This window comes from Corapipo altera, unplaced genomic scaffold, assembly GCF_003945725.1.
Source record: "Corapipo altera isolate COAL_440 unplaced genomic scaffold, ASM394572v1 0, whole genome shotgun sequence".
Lineage (NCBI taxonomy): Eukaryota > Metazoa > Chordata > Aves > Passeriformes > Pipridae > Corapipo > Corapipo altera.
The window spans coordinates 16777095-16790634 of NW_020884872.1; the positions used below are offsets into that span (position 1 = coordinate 16777095).

Consider the following 13540-nt stretch of genomic DNA (forward strand, 5'->3'; position numbering starts at 1 on the left):
CAACTAACATTCACTTTTTACAGAGAATATAATTTAATATTGATATTACTTCAAGTTAAAAATTTTGTTCAAAAGGAAATACCACTTTTCCCTTGCCCTGATAGTTTTACCCTGGCTTCCCCATCTCTGGGAGATTTCCTGTTTTCAAGGTTTATTAAATAATTTCTTACCAATTGGAATGTAACAGTTTATCACAGCACCATAGTAGTCTTATGTTGGACTTCTATATTTTTTTATACTTAGTTATATTGACTGTTGATCAATTCTAAAACAACTCCATAAGTCTGGTTTTTAGTTTATAAACCCTGTAAAAGTCTGGGGTCATATTTATATTGAGCTTCCAATACATTTGGACTCTTTCTGCAGAAGTTTGGTTTTGTATCAACTGCTGCTATGTGCATGCTGAGTTTGATAAAGAGAGTTGTTAAAATAACAGCTGGTCACATCTGGAGACTTTCTGGTACTTTCAGTTAGTGTCTGCTTCCCAGAATACTTCAAAACTACCAGAATGAAACATGGTGTGATTCTAAATGCAAAACATATTTCTAGCAGGGTTGTCATGAGTTTGGTTTTGACCATGTCAGATTTTAATGATGTGCAAAGTGACTTTTATTTGGCCTTGAATACTCATATTGCCAAATATATATATTAATCAGTGTTGAATGCACAACATTATTAATTAGTAATGCCATATACATTAAAGTATGAAGTTCCTTAAAGATGAAGAGCTGTACAAAATACTTATACAAAGGAAAATCATTACAAATACATTAAGTGGCTACTTGTGTGATGTTGAAAGGAAATATGTGGAGGCCCAAATTGCTGAGTAGTGAATTAGTTCCTAATAGCCTTGGCTACTTGTATTTTCTGTGGTGGTTTTCCGGGATGTACTTCTGTGCCTGAGCAGTTTGTCATTAAGTTCTTGATGCTGTGTGGTCCACTTGCTAACTGGTAGAGTTTGTGTGACTGAAACACACGAACTTTTTAAACCATTCCCACCTTCACTGCTGTAAAGGTGGTTTTTGCCTGTCTGAACAACTCAATTATACTGAGAGAAGAAAATTGGCAGATGCAGTATGTTGTTGCACGCCTTACATATGTTTTTATATGTATATACACACATGTGGTGTATAGAACAGCTAAAAGGTAACCCTGTGCATAATTTTATGATATTTAAATTTTTTAAGGCATGAAACTACCAACAATAGACCTTCTATGCAAAAGAGGGGATTTGATTTATTTCTCTCAAAAGTCTAATTGCTGTGGTTTTATTTGAAGGCTTGAATAATTCAGTGTGGTGCTTGGAAGTTTGTAGTCATTTACTGTGCTAAAGCACTAAAATCAAGGAGTTAAAAATTCTAATGTCTAAAACAAGCAGTCATATATATATTTGAGAGTAAATCTAGACAGAATCGCTCATCTTCATTTGAAATAGGAAAAAGTTCCTGAACATTGGCTTTGAGTGAAAATTCTTCTTGTTGATTATACTATGTAAATTTTATAAAAGTGTTTTGGAAATTATTCCTGTTTTTGTGCACTGCTATTCTTTTATAGGGTGTTTATGTATTTTTTTAGTAGTTGATTGCAGAACATCTGAATACTTAAAAATATATATATTTTTAGAAGCGTCATAATAAAAAGGCCAATGGTTCTGTCAACAAATCACACTTGTTTCCATCACTATTTTGGCAATAAAAATCTAAAAACTATGTGAATGTTTTTTTTTCTTATGCTCTTGCATTTTGGCCTCAGGCAGTATTTACTAGTCCTTCCAGATGAAGAATAAGAGAGAGGCTATCAATTAACCTTACTTTCTTTGCTGTTTCAAACCCTTGCCTCATCCTGTATCCAGAAGGGTGCTTAAGGTGTTCATGTTGGCTGACTTGTGCTAGGTGCTTAGGGTTGCTGTGTAGATTTAAGCTTTTGGTTTTAGAATGAGCATCTTTGGAAATGAAAATTCATTGAGTTTTCAGCTTATGCCATGAAAATTTTCTTCTTGAAGATGAAATGTGCTGGTTGGCAACTATGTTTGAAGGTATCTGTAATAGTAGGTATTAGGTTGTCCTTGAGATACAATAATGTTGGTATTATCAGTAACAAAAAAAATCTCTGATACTTAAACCTGCAGTAGGTGGGAGTACAAGGGGTTTTGTCTGCTTTAGGAAACAGCCTTTGTGAGCAGCTGTTTCATACTAGTTGCCTGAGAAACTTACCCTAATTAATGCAATTAATTCAGTTTTCACTTAATGTTATCTCTTAAATATAGACTATTGAAATAGACTGCCTTCTTAAGTTGGCAGTGGCATTATTTGCCTTGGCTATACCTGTGTCTTGCTCAGTGTGAAACAAGAATGAATAGTGGAATCTTTATTATAATGGAGAGCTGCCTGCCATGATTTCTGTCTGCTCTTCTCGTGTAACTTCTGCCTCAGCTTCAGGCAGTCAGCTTGGTTGGTCAGTTCTTTAGATTGTATGTGCTTGATTTTAAGCACAGACAGTGATCTACAGTAACATTTTAGAAGATATGTATAGGGACCTTTGAGAGGCACTGTGGACGAGAAAGGGATGTGCTGTTAGTTCATTATTTGATGGGTGGACTGTTCAGTAGATCAAGAAGTGGTTGGACAGTTACAGCCAGAGGGTAGTGGTCAATGGCTTGGTGTCCCAGTGAATATCAGTGACAAGTGGGGTTCCCCAGAGGTCTGTAATGGGACCAGTGCTGTTTAATGTCTTCATTAATGACACAGAGAGAGGGATTGAGTGCACCCTTCATAAGTTTGTAGGTGACACCAAGCTGAGTGGTGTGGTAGACCACCTGAAAAATGGGACACCATCCAGGGGGACCTGGACAAGCTTGAGAAGTGGACCCGTGGGAAACTCATGAAGTTCAGTAAGACCGAGCGCAAGGTGCTGTCCTTGGTTTGGGGCAACCCACAGTATTGATACAGGCTGGGGGTGAACAGATAAAGAGCAGCTGAGAAGGACTTGAGGGTGCTGGTGGATGAGAGGCTGGACATGAGCCAGGAATGTGCACTCATGGAACAGAACACCAAACGTGTCCTGGGCTACATCCAAAGTAGTGTGGGCAGCAGGTCAAGAGGTGTGATTCTGCCCCTCTGCTCTGCTCTTATGAGACCCCACCTGGAGTGCTGCATCCAGCTCCAAGGAACAACCCTCTGTAACAACCAGCTGTAGATTTAATAGTAGCAGACAGCTCTGTAAACCTTGATATCAGATACGTTTCCTTATTTTTAATAGATCTTTTTGAACTGTCCTTCTTGTGCTGTTGAAGTAGGCTTTCCTGCAAATACTTACTAAATCATACTCTTATGTTTAAAGAAAAAAGAATTATTCCAGAAAATGAACAGTAGAACCTGTATCTCTTTTTCCAAAGTAGTAGTTGGGGGAGGAGAAGTTAATTTTTCCAGGTTTAAATGTCTTCTTGAAAAGGTAGCATTGAGTATCCAGGAAGTTACTGTATCATGCTTCAACCTCTTCCCATTCTCAATCTGCTTTTTGTGGTTTTTTTATTCCTGGTAACTTGAATATTTTTTGTGGTTTGTTTGATTCTTTTTGGAAAAATGCAGTTCAGTATCTTAATGTTCCTTGTCAAGTTTCTTGCTTTTCTGGATGTGTCATGATGTTTAGGACTTACCATAGATTTGCAGGCTGTGATTTCTAAATGCTTTAGAAATCCAGTTGTCTTTCCAAAAACATGTTGTCAAATCTTAATCTATCCTTATCTTTATGAATTGAAAATGATAGAAAGCAGTCCACTTTTCACCTGAGCGGCTTTTCTTCAGACCTTTAAAAATATCATTTTACTAAATCTGTCTCCATAATGTTCTCCCTTTTTTGGACTGTTTTGTTTTTGTGTATGCACGTAAGATGTGATTAATCTTATTACGTTAAAGAAATCAAAATAAATCAAAATTAGAAGTTCTTAAGACTCAACAAGTTGAGGAAGGAGTCTTTCATGTAAGTGTTAAATATGCATTCATTGAACTTTGCAAATTGAAACATTAGAAAGTTTCAATTATAAGACAAATTAGCATAAGGGAGGTCCTTGCTGTCTCGTAACTGTTCAGTACTCTCTCTGTTGTGATCAGTTCACAAACCTACCTGGGAATTTGATCATTCATTGATATGAGCAATTCTTGTAGAGCTGTTGAGGGTGTATTAACAGCACACCAAACTCTTCGTAGATTATAATTCTGTTTAGGTCATATTTATTATCTGTACACTGAACTGATAGATTCCTCTCCAGAGATATTCTTCTGTCGTTGGCAGTGGAAGCACTGTGTCAGGGTGATAAGATGAAAATTTTAGCCCTGCTCCATATGCCATAGCTGTTTTCAGGAGTTTAGTCACGTGCTTCTCGTCAATAAACATAGCAAATTCAATGAACAATTGCAGAAGGCTTCTTGACAGTAAGGAGTATCTTATCTTCAAAATTAGGTGCTTTCTAAATGTGCACATTAATCTGCATTTTAATAGAACGAGTTCATTGGATGTGGCAGAATGCTGAAAAGAGCAATGCTAATGTTTGGATCTTGAGATTGTGAGGAGAAAATTCCATTTTTACCCTGGTGTCTGAGATGATGTGTCATGTTGCAGTGCTACTACCCTTTCCTAGAATTTTCAGTACCTGTGAGGATGGTTGTAGAGTGCTGGAGAATATTAGGTGAAAAGAATAAGAATGCCCCTCGGAGGCATTTTGTTGTGTTTGGTTTTAGGTTCTCATTTCTTTGTGGTCTTATCTGTGTGTTCTACAGATGTCGGGCACGTTGCTGGAATGTGTTTTGGGGCTTTTATTTGTTATTTTTAAGGGAGAAGCTATGTTTTTTGTTGCCAAGTTGTCTAGCAACAGAAGTAGTTCTGGTGATGGATATCAAGATACAATGAAAGTGTATATATTAAATTTTACACTGCAAATTTGATATTAAAAAGCAAAAAAGTCTGAGAAGACCTATTGTTGTTCCCAGTTCTTTGAGAAAACTGTTTGATTAACAGATGGATTGAAGAAAATGAAAATGTTCAGATTTTTGCTCTAAGCATTACTACATGAAGATGAGTGCTCAGCAATGTGACTTAAACATGATTTTGTAGCTCTTGAATTAAATTGTTTAAATTACTTCAAGGACAGTAGGTAGATATCTTGAATGATACTTATTTTTCTTCATGGAAAAAGTATTATTTAATATCAGTGTTAGTAATAATACTGTGTGACAGTTAATCACTGAATTAAATATATGTAAATTTTCTGACATCCTATTCTATTATGCTCTCAATCTGTTATAATAATGAACAACTGATGTTAAGTTCCCTTTACAAAAAAGTCTTTGAATTAATATTCTTTCAAGCACAAGTGAAGCTTTCTAAACAACTCTCTACAACTTATTCTTTTAAGGTACCAGTATCCTTTATCTGATTGAGAAATGAAAAATAAGAGGTTTTTTAATGCATCTCCTTGGAGTCTTTAAACAGATGTTTTCTACTGATGCATTTCTGTTTGCTTTCTTAGCAGTGGACCTTTAGGAAGACTTAAAATTGTATTAACTTAAGGAATAACAATAAGTGAAACATTTGAGTGTAATAACTGAATTTTTGTATATAGTTTAGAATGTTTCTAAGTCTTATTGTAAATGGAAATAAGCTGTACATGATTGGTGGATGTTGGGTTTTTGTTTGTTTGTTTTTCTTTTTTTTTATTTAGTAGTTGGTATTATATTTTCACTGCTGCTTGATTTTGTGTTTGTAGAGCCAGAATGAAGACTGGGGAGGTTTGTCTGAGGATATCTTATGATTAAGAGCATTCTAAGGCATTAGCCCTTTTGACCCCCATCTAAATGATTGGTAACTACCAAGTTTACCATTTTGGTGGCATGGATTAAATGGGTGCTATGCAAAAACTGCTGCACGTGTAATTAAGTCCTTGCAAGGGTAAACAGAAAATGGGTGATGGGCTTAACTTTCTGCAACACTTGCATGATGGTCTTTGAAGAGTGCTTTCAGTGTTTCCTTTTATTTTCCTTTCATGTACTAACCGCATCAACTTGAAGTGTCTGACTTCTACTGGCTTTCTTTGGTGTTGATAATTAAGTGGGATAATGCAAGTTAGAGAAATGGATACCAAAACTAATACCTAAACAGATGTTTGGCTTTGTTTACTTACAATCAGCCCATGTAAACATGTATTTATTGGAAAATGAGCTGTTTACATCTGCTATGCAAAGAAAATGGGCCCTAAAAAGACTGGGTGCTGCTGCAATTGACTGTATATCAAGTGCCGGATGCTGCATGACAGAACAAAGCTTATTTGCATACACAGTGCATTGCAACATATTTTTGTCCAAAGCCTAAGTGGAATACATTGTGGCAGTCCTACTAATAAAGGTAAGATTTTATTTTGCATAAGGCAAGTTCAAAACACATGAAAATGATTTGCTGGTGAAAACTTAATTAGTCTGCTGCTTATTTGATATAATGATAAACGAGTAGTTGAGTAAACAAAATGGCTTTTGTAATGCAGAACTGCGGAAATAGATGTAATTTCATACACCGCTTTATAAATGTCAGGATTTAGTTTCTAGCTAAAAGAAAATAATTATAGTACACAAAAATATATGTTAGGGTTTCAAAATCAAATTCACTCTTGGTGTATGGGTGTTTTTACCATTTAAGAGTTTCCTAGTATGTGATACAGCCATTGATCTGTGTTTGAAAGTGGGGAGTAGCCAATAATCTGCTTTTGATTGGACCTGTAGAACGAGAGCAGCCAACAAGTCATTTGTTGAAAACAGAATTTCTTATATGAGCTTGGACATATCCTAAAACAACTAGGAAAAAACTAAATGCTCAAGCTGGATACTTTCCACATTTCCCCCCATGTTTATTCCTTTTTCTCTCCTCTTCACGATAAATTCATGTACAAACAGTGTGATTCTCATGGTGAGGTTAGTATTAATATTGCAACTGTAAAACTTTTCTTGTGATTAAAAACTTAAAAAGTTATCTGTGTTGTTTGGAGCCTGTGCTAAGAACAGAGCTTTTACTTATGAGTCTTAATCTTTCTATTGTTGTTGTCTTAGATGGCTACAAAGACCAATTCTAACACATACAAGCTCAAGCTTAGAGCATTCTGTGTGACTCCAGTTTACTTGCCTAGACTGTGTCCCAGATGAATTCTATGTATGGGCTCAGTGTTGAAGAAATGTGCTTTGTCCCCACTAAGCTAAACACAGTGGCATTATCTGATGCCCATGAGATGTTACTTCTTGGCCTGTACTGTTCTCTGGAAGGAGTGAAGGAGTAGTCACTCAGTTCAGAGTTAATTTACAAGGTTGTTATGACTCCTCAGAATATGAAGAAGTGGAGATGGTGTCTGCTGGGGTAAGTGGAGAGGACAGATAAATGTTACACATAACAAGAGATGGGGGATAGTTTGCCTGCCCTAAGGAACTGCAACTTGTATAGAGGAATGAAGATCATCTGTCTTAAAGAAAGATCTCTTGAGGTAAAGGAGGTTGTCTTCGGACAAGGGGAGGAGTTTGACTCATATCTTTGGTGCTTGGATTAACCTGATATTTAACTGATAGGTTATACATCTTCAAATTGTTTAATCCTCGTTACTCTCTGAGGCATAAACAATCAGTGAATTACTAGAATGTGGAGTTTTTGAGAGCTGTTTCAGAGAAATTTGCTTGTAAATGAGGGTGTCAAGTTCTACATATGCTGTGTGGCAGTTGTAATAATCCACATATTCAGAAGTAGTCAGCTGCATACAGAATTTGGGGAAGTTTAAGGTAAGCCTTGTATAATATTGAAAAACTTATGTGGTACACATCTAGACTAGGTGAAATCTTTATACTGAACATTTAAGTTCTGCTGTGTAGAACTTTGGGTTTTATTGAGAACAACTCACAGGTAGTGAAGTCAGGGTGCAGTTTCCTCATCACCCAAAACCATGCTGGCAGTAACTCTTGTTGAGAAGACCAGATCTGTTCCTACTGCCACCTTTGTGTTGTATTGATCCACTTACCCTGTGGTTATGTGGCTCCCAGTTTGTTAGCTAAAATTTGAACACATGTAGGGCAGCATGAGGGAAGTGCCGGGAGGAAGAAAGCAGTGGCACTGAAAAGGGAAGTAAAAGGCAGCTGCTTTTGCAGTCCAGGACTTCTGCTAAAGCTAGTAGTGTAGCTTAAATTACATCTTATTTTTAAAAATTCCAATATCTAAGTGTTTTAAAAAGCCACTGTTCCACGCATCTCTTGTCCTGACTCAATGTCTGCTGTGAACCCCCAAGTCAGCCAGCATAGGTAAGTTCTGATTTACCTGTCTGATGCTGCACCCCTGCTGTTGGCCTGAGTCATAGGAGTGTAGCAAGGAGCTTTAGCAGCAGTGTTGACTTAAGGAGTTTTCAGTTCTCCTTTCCCTCTTTCCCTTGTACCAGAACTATTTATATGACCATTCTAGAACTGGATTTCAGATCCATTTAAACTGATCCAATTTAAATTGCTCATGTCTAAAAACATATAGTCAGCAGCTTTTCTTTTCCACGTTTACAACTCGTGCTGCAAACATCTGCCTAAACAATTATAAGAAGGCAAAATGCTGCAGGACCAGGAAGGAAGGGAAATGCTTAAATGCCATTGCCATGGAAGCCGAATGATATTGGATGTGACGTGGCTTGTTGCAGCAGTATATGTGGTCATCCCTTCAAAGATACAGCCCTGCAGTTTAAGAAATGCTTTCTTAAGTAACGGAGACTAAATAGTGCAAACCAGTATCTGCAGTGCTGGAAGCAAACATTACTGAATCCTTATGTGCGTGGTTTGGCAGTTTGCCAAACATAGAGACACTGTGGGATTATCTGCTAGAGAACTCTGTGATCTTTAATGATTGTGGGTCTAACTTCACAATACAAAGTATTCAGCCACAATATGTGCTTAAAGCATTTGTGTTTTTATGATGGCAGAGAGGAGCCTCTGGTGGATTCTGGGAACCATCCTTGTCCTGAAAGGTTAGGCTGTTGATTCTTCCTAGCTCACTGCACAGCTGACTGGCACGTACGGAGCACAGCCTCCCAGGGCGATTATCACCCCTGATCCAGCAGATCAGAATAGCAGCTCAGAAGCAGGAAGAACCAACCCACTATTATCCAGTTACAGTACATGAAGTTTCCACTGATATTTTTACTTCTGCTTTTGGCAGGGAGGCAGGAAGGCCACTGCTGATCTTATGTCGTATCTGCTCTGGTGTGTTAAGGTGATGTTTTAGAGCCAAGGGGTGTGCATATGCTAGGATGTTCTGCTGAATAACACTTGCGTGATAACTGTTGCTGTTTAAGACTCTAGTTGAGAATTGTGTTGACAAATTTACACCAGTTTTGAAGCTGTTTTTATTTTTTTTGTCTGTATAGGAAGCTGCAGACAAGATCTTAATTTGGAGTTGTTACTGATATAGGATTATTTTTTGTTTTTGAAGAGCACCATAGTTAATACTTGTCTTTGAAGATGTTCAAAACCTTATGGGTGTTTCTGGGTTCTCTGAGAAAACACTTTGTTCTCCTTTAAAAGTAAAATAGAATTTTCCCAGTGTTCCATCCCTGGATGTATTCAAGGTCAGGCTGGATGAGGTACTAAACAACCTGGTATAGTGGAAGGTGTCCCTGCCCATGGCAAGAGGTTTGGAACTAGATCTAAAAGATCCCTTCCAACCCAAACCCTTCTATCTAATTGGAGTTATTAAATAGCTGGCTGACCACAGATTAGGAAACAGATACTGCACTGTTTTGAAATTCTTGGAAGGGCAAGTAAACAGCAGCAATTTCCTAAAGCAGCCTTTCATTAGAAATATTTCCTAAAAAAGATTCAGAAGTAGAGTGTAAAAGTAAGTGCTTCTGCAGCATTGCTAAAGAAGGGCTTGTTAAATGTTAATCTTTTCCTGCTGTAAGAACTTCATGTTTCTGAATAGAAGCCCTCATCCCCCCCACTTTCCCACAGCCTGTTCCTGTAGAATTCTTCAAAAACTTCCATATGCTCCATGGTCCTGCATCTTCTTGTTCTTGCTTTTTTTTTTTTTTTAAATGCTGGGGTGAGGGGGGAAGCCAGGTCTTTATCGAAAGGTAGCAGTTAAAATTTTTTCCTGCAGTTTAACATGGCTTGCCTTCATAGGCTTTGTCCTGGGTTTAATGGGAAATAAGTTAAAACAATAACCTAAGCAAATATTCCTGAAAAAGAAGTTATGCCAAGTATTCATGAAGTCTCACTGCCATGAGATATTGTCACTAAAATGGCAGCACTGCAAAACACTGAACCTAAGACAGTTTGGTGTAGGCATAAATAATTTATCTCTCTCTTGCCTGAGGAAATAAGTGTTTTCTTGTCCACTACAGACTTAAAATACCTTAAATTGCAGCAAGAAAATAATTTCAAAAGAGATGTTAGGCAAATTTTGCAGTAGTGATGATAATATAGCATTTAAGTAGATTGCCTGAGGCACAGTAAAAAGGCATCACTGGATGCTTTTAACAGATTATTTCTCAGGAAAGTTATAAGTATGCTGTTTGGAGGACTGGATTAAATGAAGCCCCTTCTAATTTGATTTTGGTTATGATTTTTAATTAGATTGGGTCATGACAAAGTTGGCTGAGAAAATATCAGTTGAGTTGGACTGACTGAATAGTTCTGTTTACTCAAATCAACTCTACCATTTTTCTAATTTAAAAACCTCTAATGACTCAGGCTGACAATTTCAGAGAGTATTATTAGCTTTTTAAAATGAGTTGTAAACACAGATGTCAGTTTGAAAAAGATGAATTCTAGTAACTTTAAACTGAGGAATTGCAATGTGCAGCCTGTATTGTAGAGCTGTTACTGCTTTGGCAGAACTGGGATTTAAGACCTATGTTTTAAAGTCAGATAAACAGTTTACATTCACATTTTTAAATAAGCGATGATTTTTCAGGGTAATATTTCATGTTAGTTTGCCAGTGTGTATTGTGCTGTAAGGACACCATTGCCTCTTCAACTAATTTATTAACTCATTAGATCTAGATTGTTATCTTAGACAACATCTGAGCCTGTGAAGCATATCCCTGAGGTCTGCACAGTCCCACCAAAGGAAGGCAAGGTAGCATAGGTACTGGTTGTGGAATTTGACATTTGTCCCTTACCCACTTTGTCTGTTCTGGTATTCAGACCAGCAGGCCAGCTGCTCTGGAGACAGTGTAGCAGGGAACAGCAAAAAAAGGAAAATGTCAGTTGAAACTTGAAACTAGTTCTCTGATGGCAAACAATTTGTCTAAACTTTATTTTTCTTTCAGTTGTTTGTCAGGCTGCCCATAGTACCAGGCCCTCTGTGTGGAATGGTCCCAGACGTCCTTGGTGGGGTACAGAGGTCTCCCTGAAACTGCAGTGTTTTCCTTCTCATTGTTGCTGTGTTATCCTTCGTATCTCTGTTATTTGTTGCCTTCCATTTAATCCTTTAGCTTCACCTCTACAAAGTTTGTTTATCTAGTCTAGTTGCAGGTGGTGTTTACATGTCCTGTAAACTAAAAAGTTGCCAGGAGCCAAATAACCACTTTTGTCCTGTTGTTATCTGACAGTCTATCTTGCTTTATCAGTAGATAAGAAGTTTCTGTCAAGTTGAGGCACTAATTTCATAGTGACTTGAGTCAATCATATAATTTTCTGTACCATGTTTTTCATGGCAAAGACAGTGAATTCCTCAAGTTATAAACCACTGAAAATACAAACAGGGTGGGGAATACCCCAGGACTATGTGGGAAAGTAGAATTTTGGAAAGTACTGAAAAGGTAACAAGTAGATAAACATGAAATGAACACTTCCATGTCCTTATTAGTTGATACCAGTTATGTAAAAGGGGACATGATCACTGTTTCTGGGCCAAAGAGTGTGCTAAAGAATGTGTGCAGCCTGGGATAATCTTTGAACACAACAGCAGAGAATTATAATCAGCCTCATAAGACTGCTAGAAAATGAACTGCTCTCCTTCTTCTTTCTGTCCAGAGAACTAATGTAAAATTAAATGTGTTCTGAGATTTGAGAGGCATTTCAGTGAAGACACTGATGGCTCCAGGTTTCCAAGGGCGAAACACTGGAAGACATAAGTGTTATTTTCAAGGAGGAAGGGAATCACATGTGTACATATATTTCCAGGTAAAAATTGGGCATTTTAGATTGTTACAATATGCCTGTTTTTCAGTTGTCTTCATGGATCTATATCATGCCAGCAATGTAAGTAAAGCAGTGTTTCTGTAAAGCAAAGTTTTCTGTAAGAATCTCTCTGGGAGTCTGTTGTCTATGGAGGCTCCAGGAGTCCTAAAGTTAGTACTTTCTTGGTTTTAGTCAAAACTTCTACTCCTTGAGGAGTACACTATTGTCATGCAATTCCTTTTCCAGTTAGGAATATGGCTCAGCATTTTGTTTTTAATGTGGGCTGACAATTCTGACTTGTGCAGTATGAGAGGTTTTAAGAGTTAAAATTCACGTTTGTAATTCTGTATTATATACCAGATTCTTTTGAATTCTACCAAAAATCACAGCAGACTAGAAGTTATTTGCAACTGTCACTGAGTTATATGAGTTATATAGGTGCTGTTATTTTTTGAACTACTGGATTTGTAGTTAGTTTGGTCAGAATAATTCTAACTACTGTGGGATAATCTTCGGATTACTGATACTGAAAAACAGTATAAGTATTGTAAAAGTCCTAGGATATTTTTGTTGTGCTCTTTTTTGTAATTTGAGATTAGAATTTAAAAATACACAAGCTTGAACATGTGAATAAACTGACATGTGAATAAACAGAGGAGAGAGGTTTAGAAGTTATGGGAACTTTCTCAGTTCTGTTGTAAGACTTCTGTAATTCTAAGGAGTGGAATACTGAAATAGATTGAAGATTATAATGGGCACATGAAAGATGGTAACTAATATGAGAGAGCTGAGTGGGCTGATACTCCTAAATTGCTATTACTGCATTAAAAATGTCCTCATCTGTCTTCAGGGCACTGATTTTTAATACAGAAAACTGAGTGTTGCTTTATTTCTAGCTCATCTTTCACCAGATTGTGTACTAACGTTGTATGCTAATCATACAAGAGTGTATTGAATTCAGCGGCATAATTCAAAAGCAAAGAAAACTTTGCCTTCTGTGAGAGGTGTATCAGACACCTCCCATTTTTAAAACAGACACTGTTTCTATAAAATGTAATTTTTGTCACCAGTAGTGCCACAGCTGTGCTGCCCTGGCATAGCGCTGCTCACAGCAGTGTTTGAGAGGCCTGGTGCCTCTAAAGGTGGGTTTATTGGTGCGGCTGTGATGGGTGATGTCAGATGTCACTTAGCCCAGTGCCCGTCTCTGACAGAGGCCAACAGTTGATGTCTCCATAGAGACAAGAATTGTGCAAATAATAGAGAGAGTGATCCATCTCTTGAGCAGTTTCTCCGCTTCAAACATTTTTGGGCTGAGAAGAAACTCTGAGCTTATGTTATACAGTAACTATGATGTGAACTTG

At 37.4% G+C, this 13540-nt stretch overlaps 1 protein-coding gene across 8 annotated transcripts in view; it reads left to right on the forward strand.

Moving 5' to 3' along the window:
* The window catches only part of AP1S2 (adaptor related protein complex 1 subunit sigma 2), a 30929-nt gene that overhangs the window by 11462 nt on the left and 5927 nt on the right, over positions 1 to 13540 (forward strand). For 4 of the 8 annotated variants that reach the window (XR_003526814.1, XR_003526818.1, XR_003526821.1 and 1 more), the window contains exon 5: positions 5762 to 5856. The exons of 3 other annotated variants lie outside the window; for them this stretch is intronic. The gene's annotated coding sequence lies outside the window, so the exon portion shown is untranslated. Of the gene's footprint in view, positions 1 to 5761; positions 5857 to 6181; positions 6397 to 13540 lie in introns of all 8 variants that reach the window. One more of the 8 variants, XR_003526820.1, reaches the window with a different exon arrangement.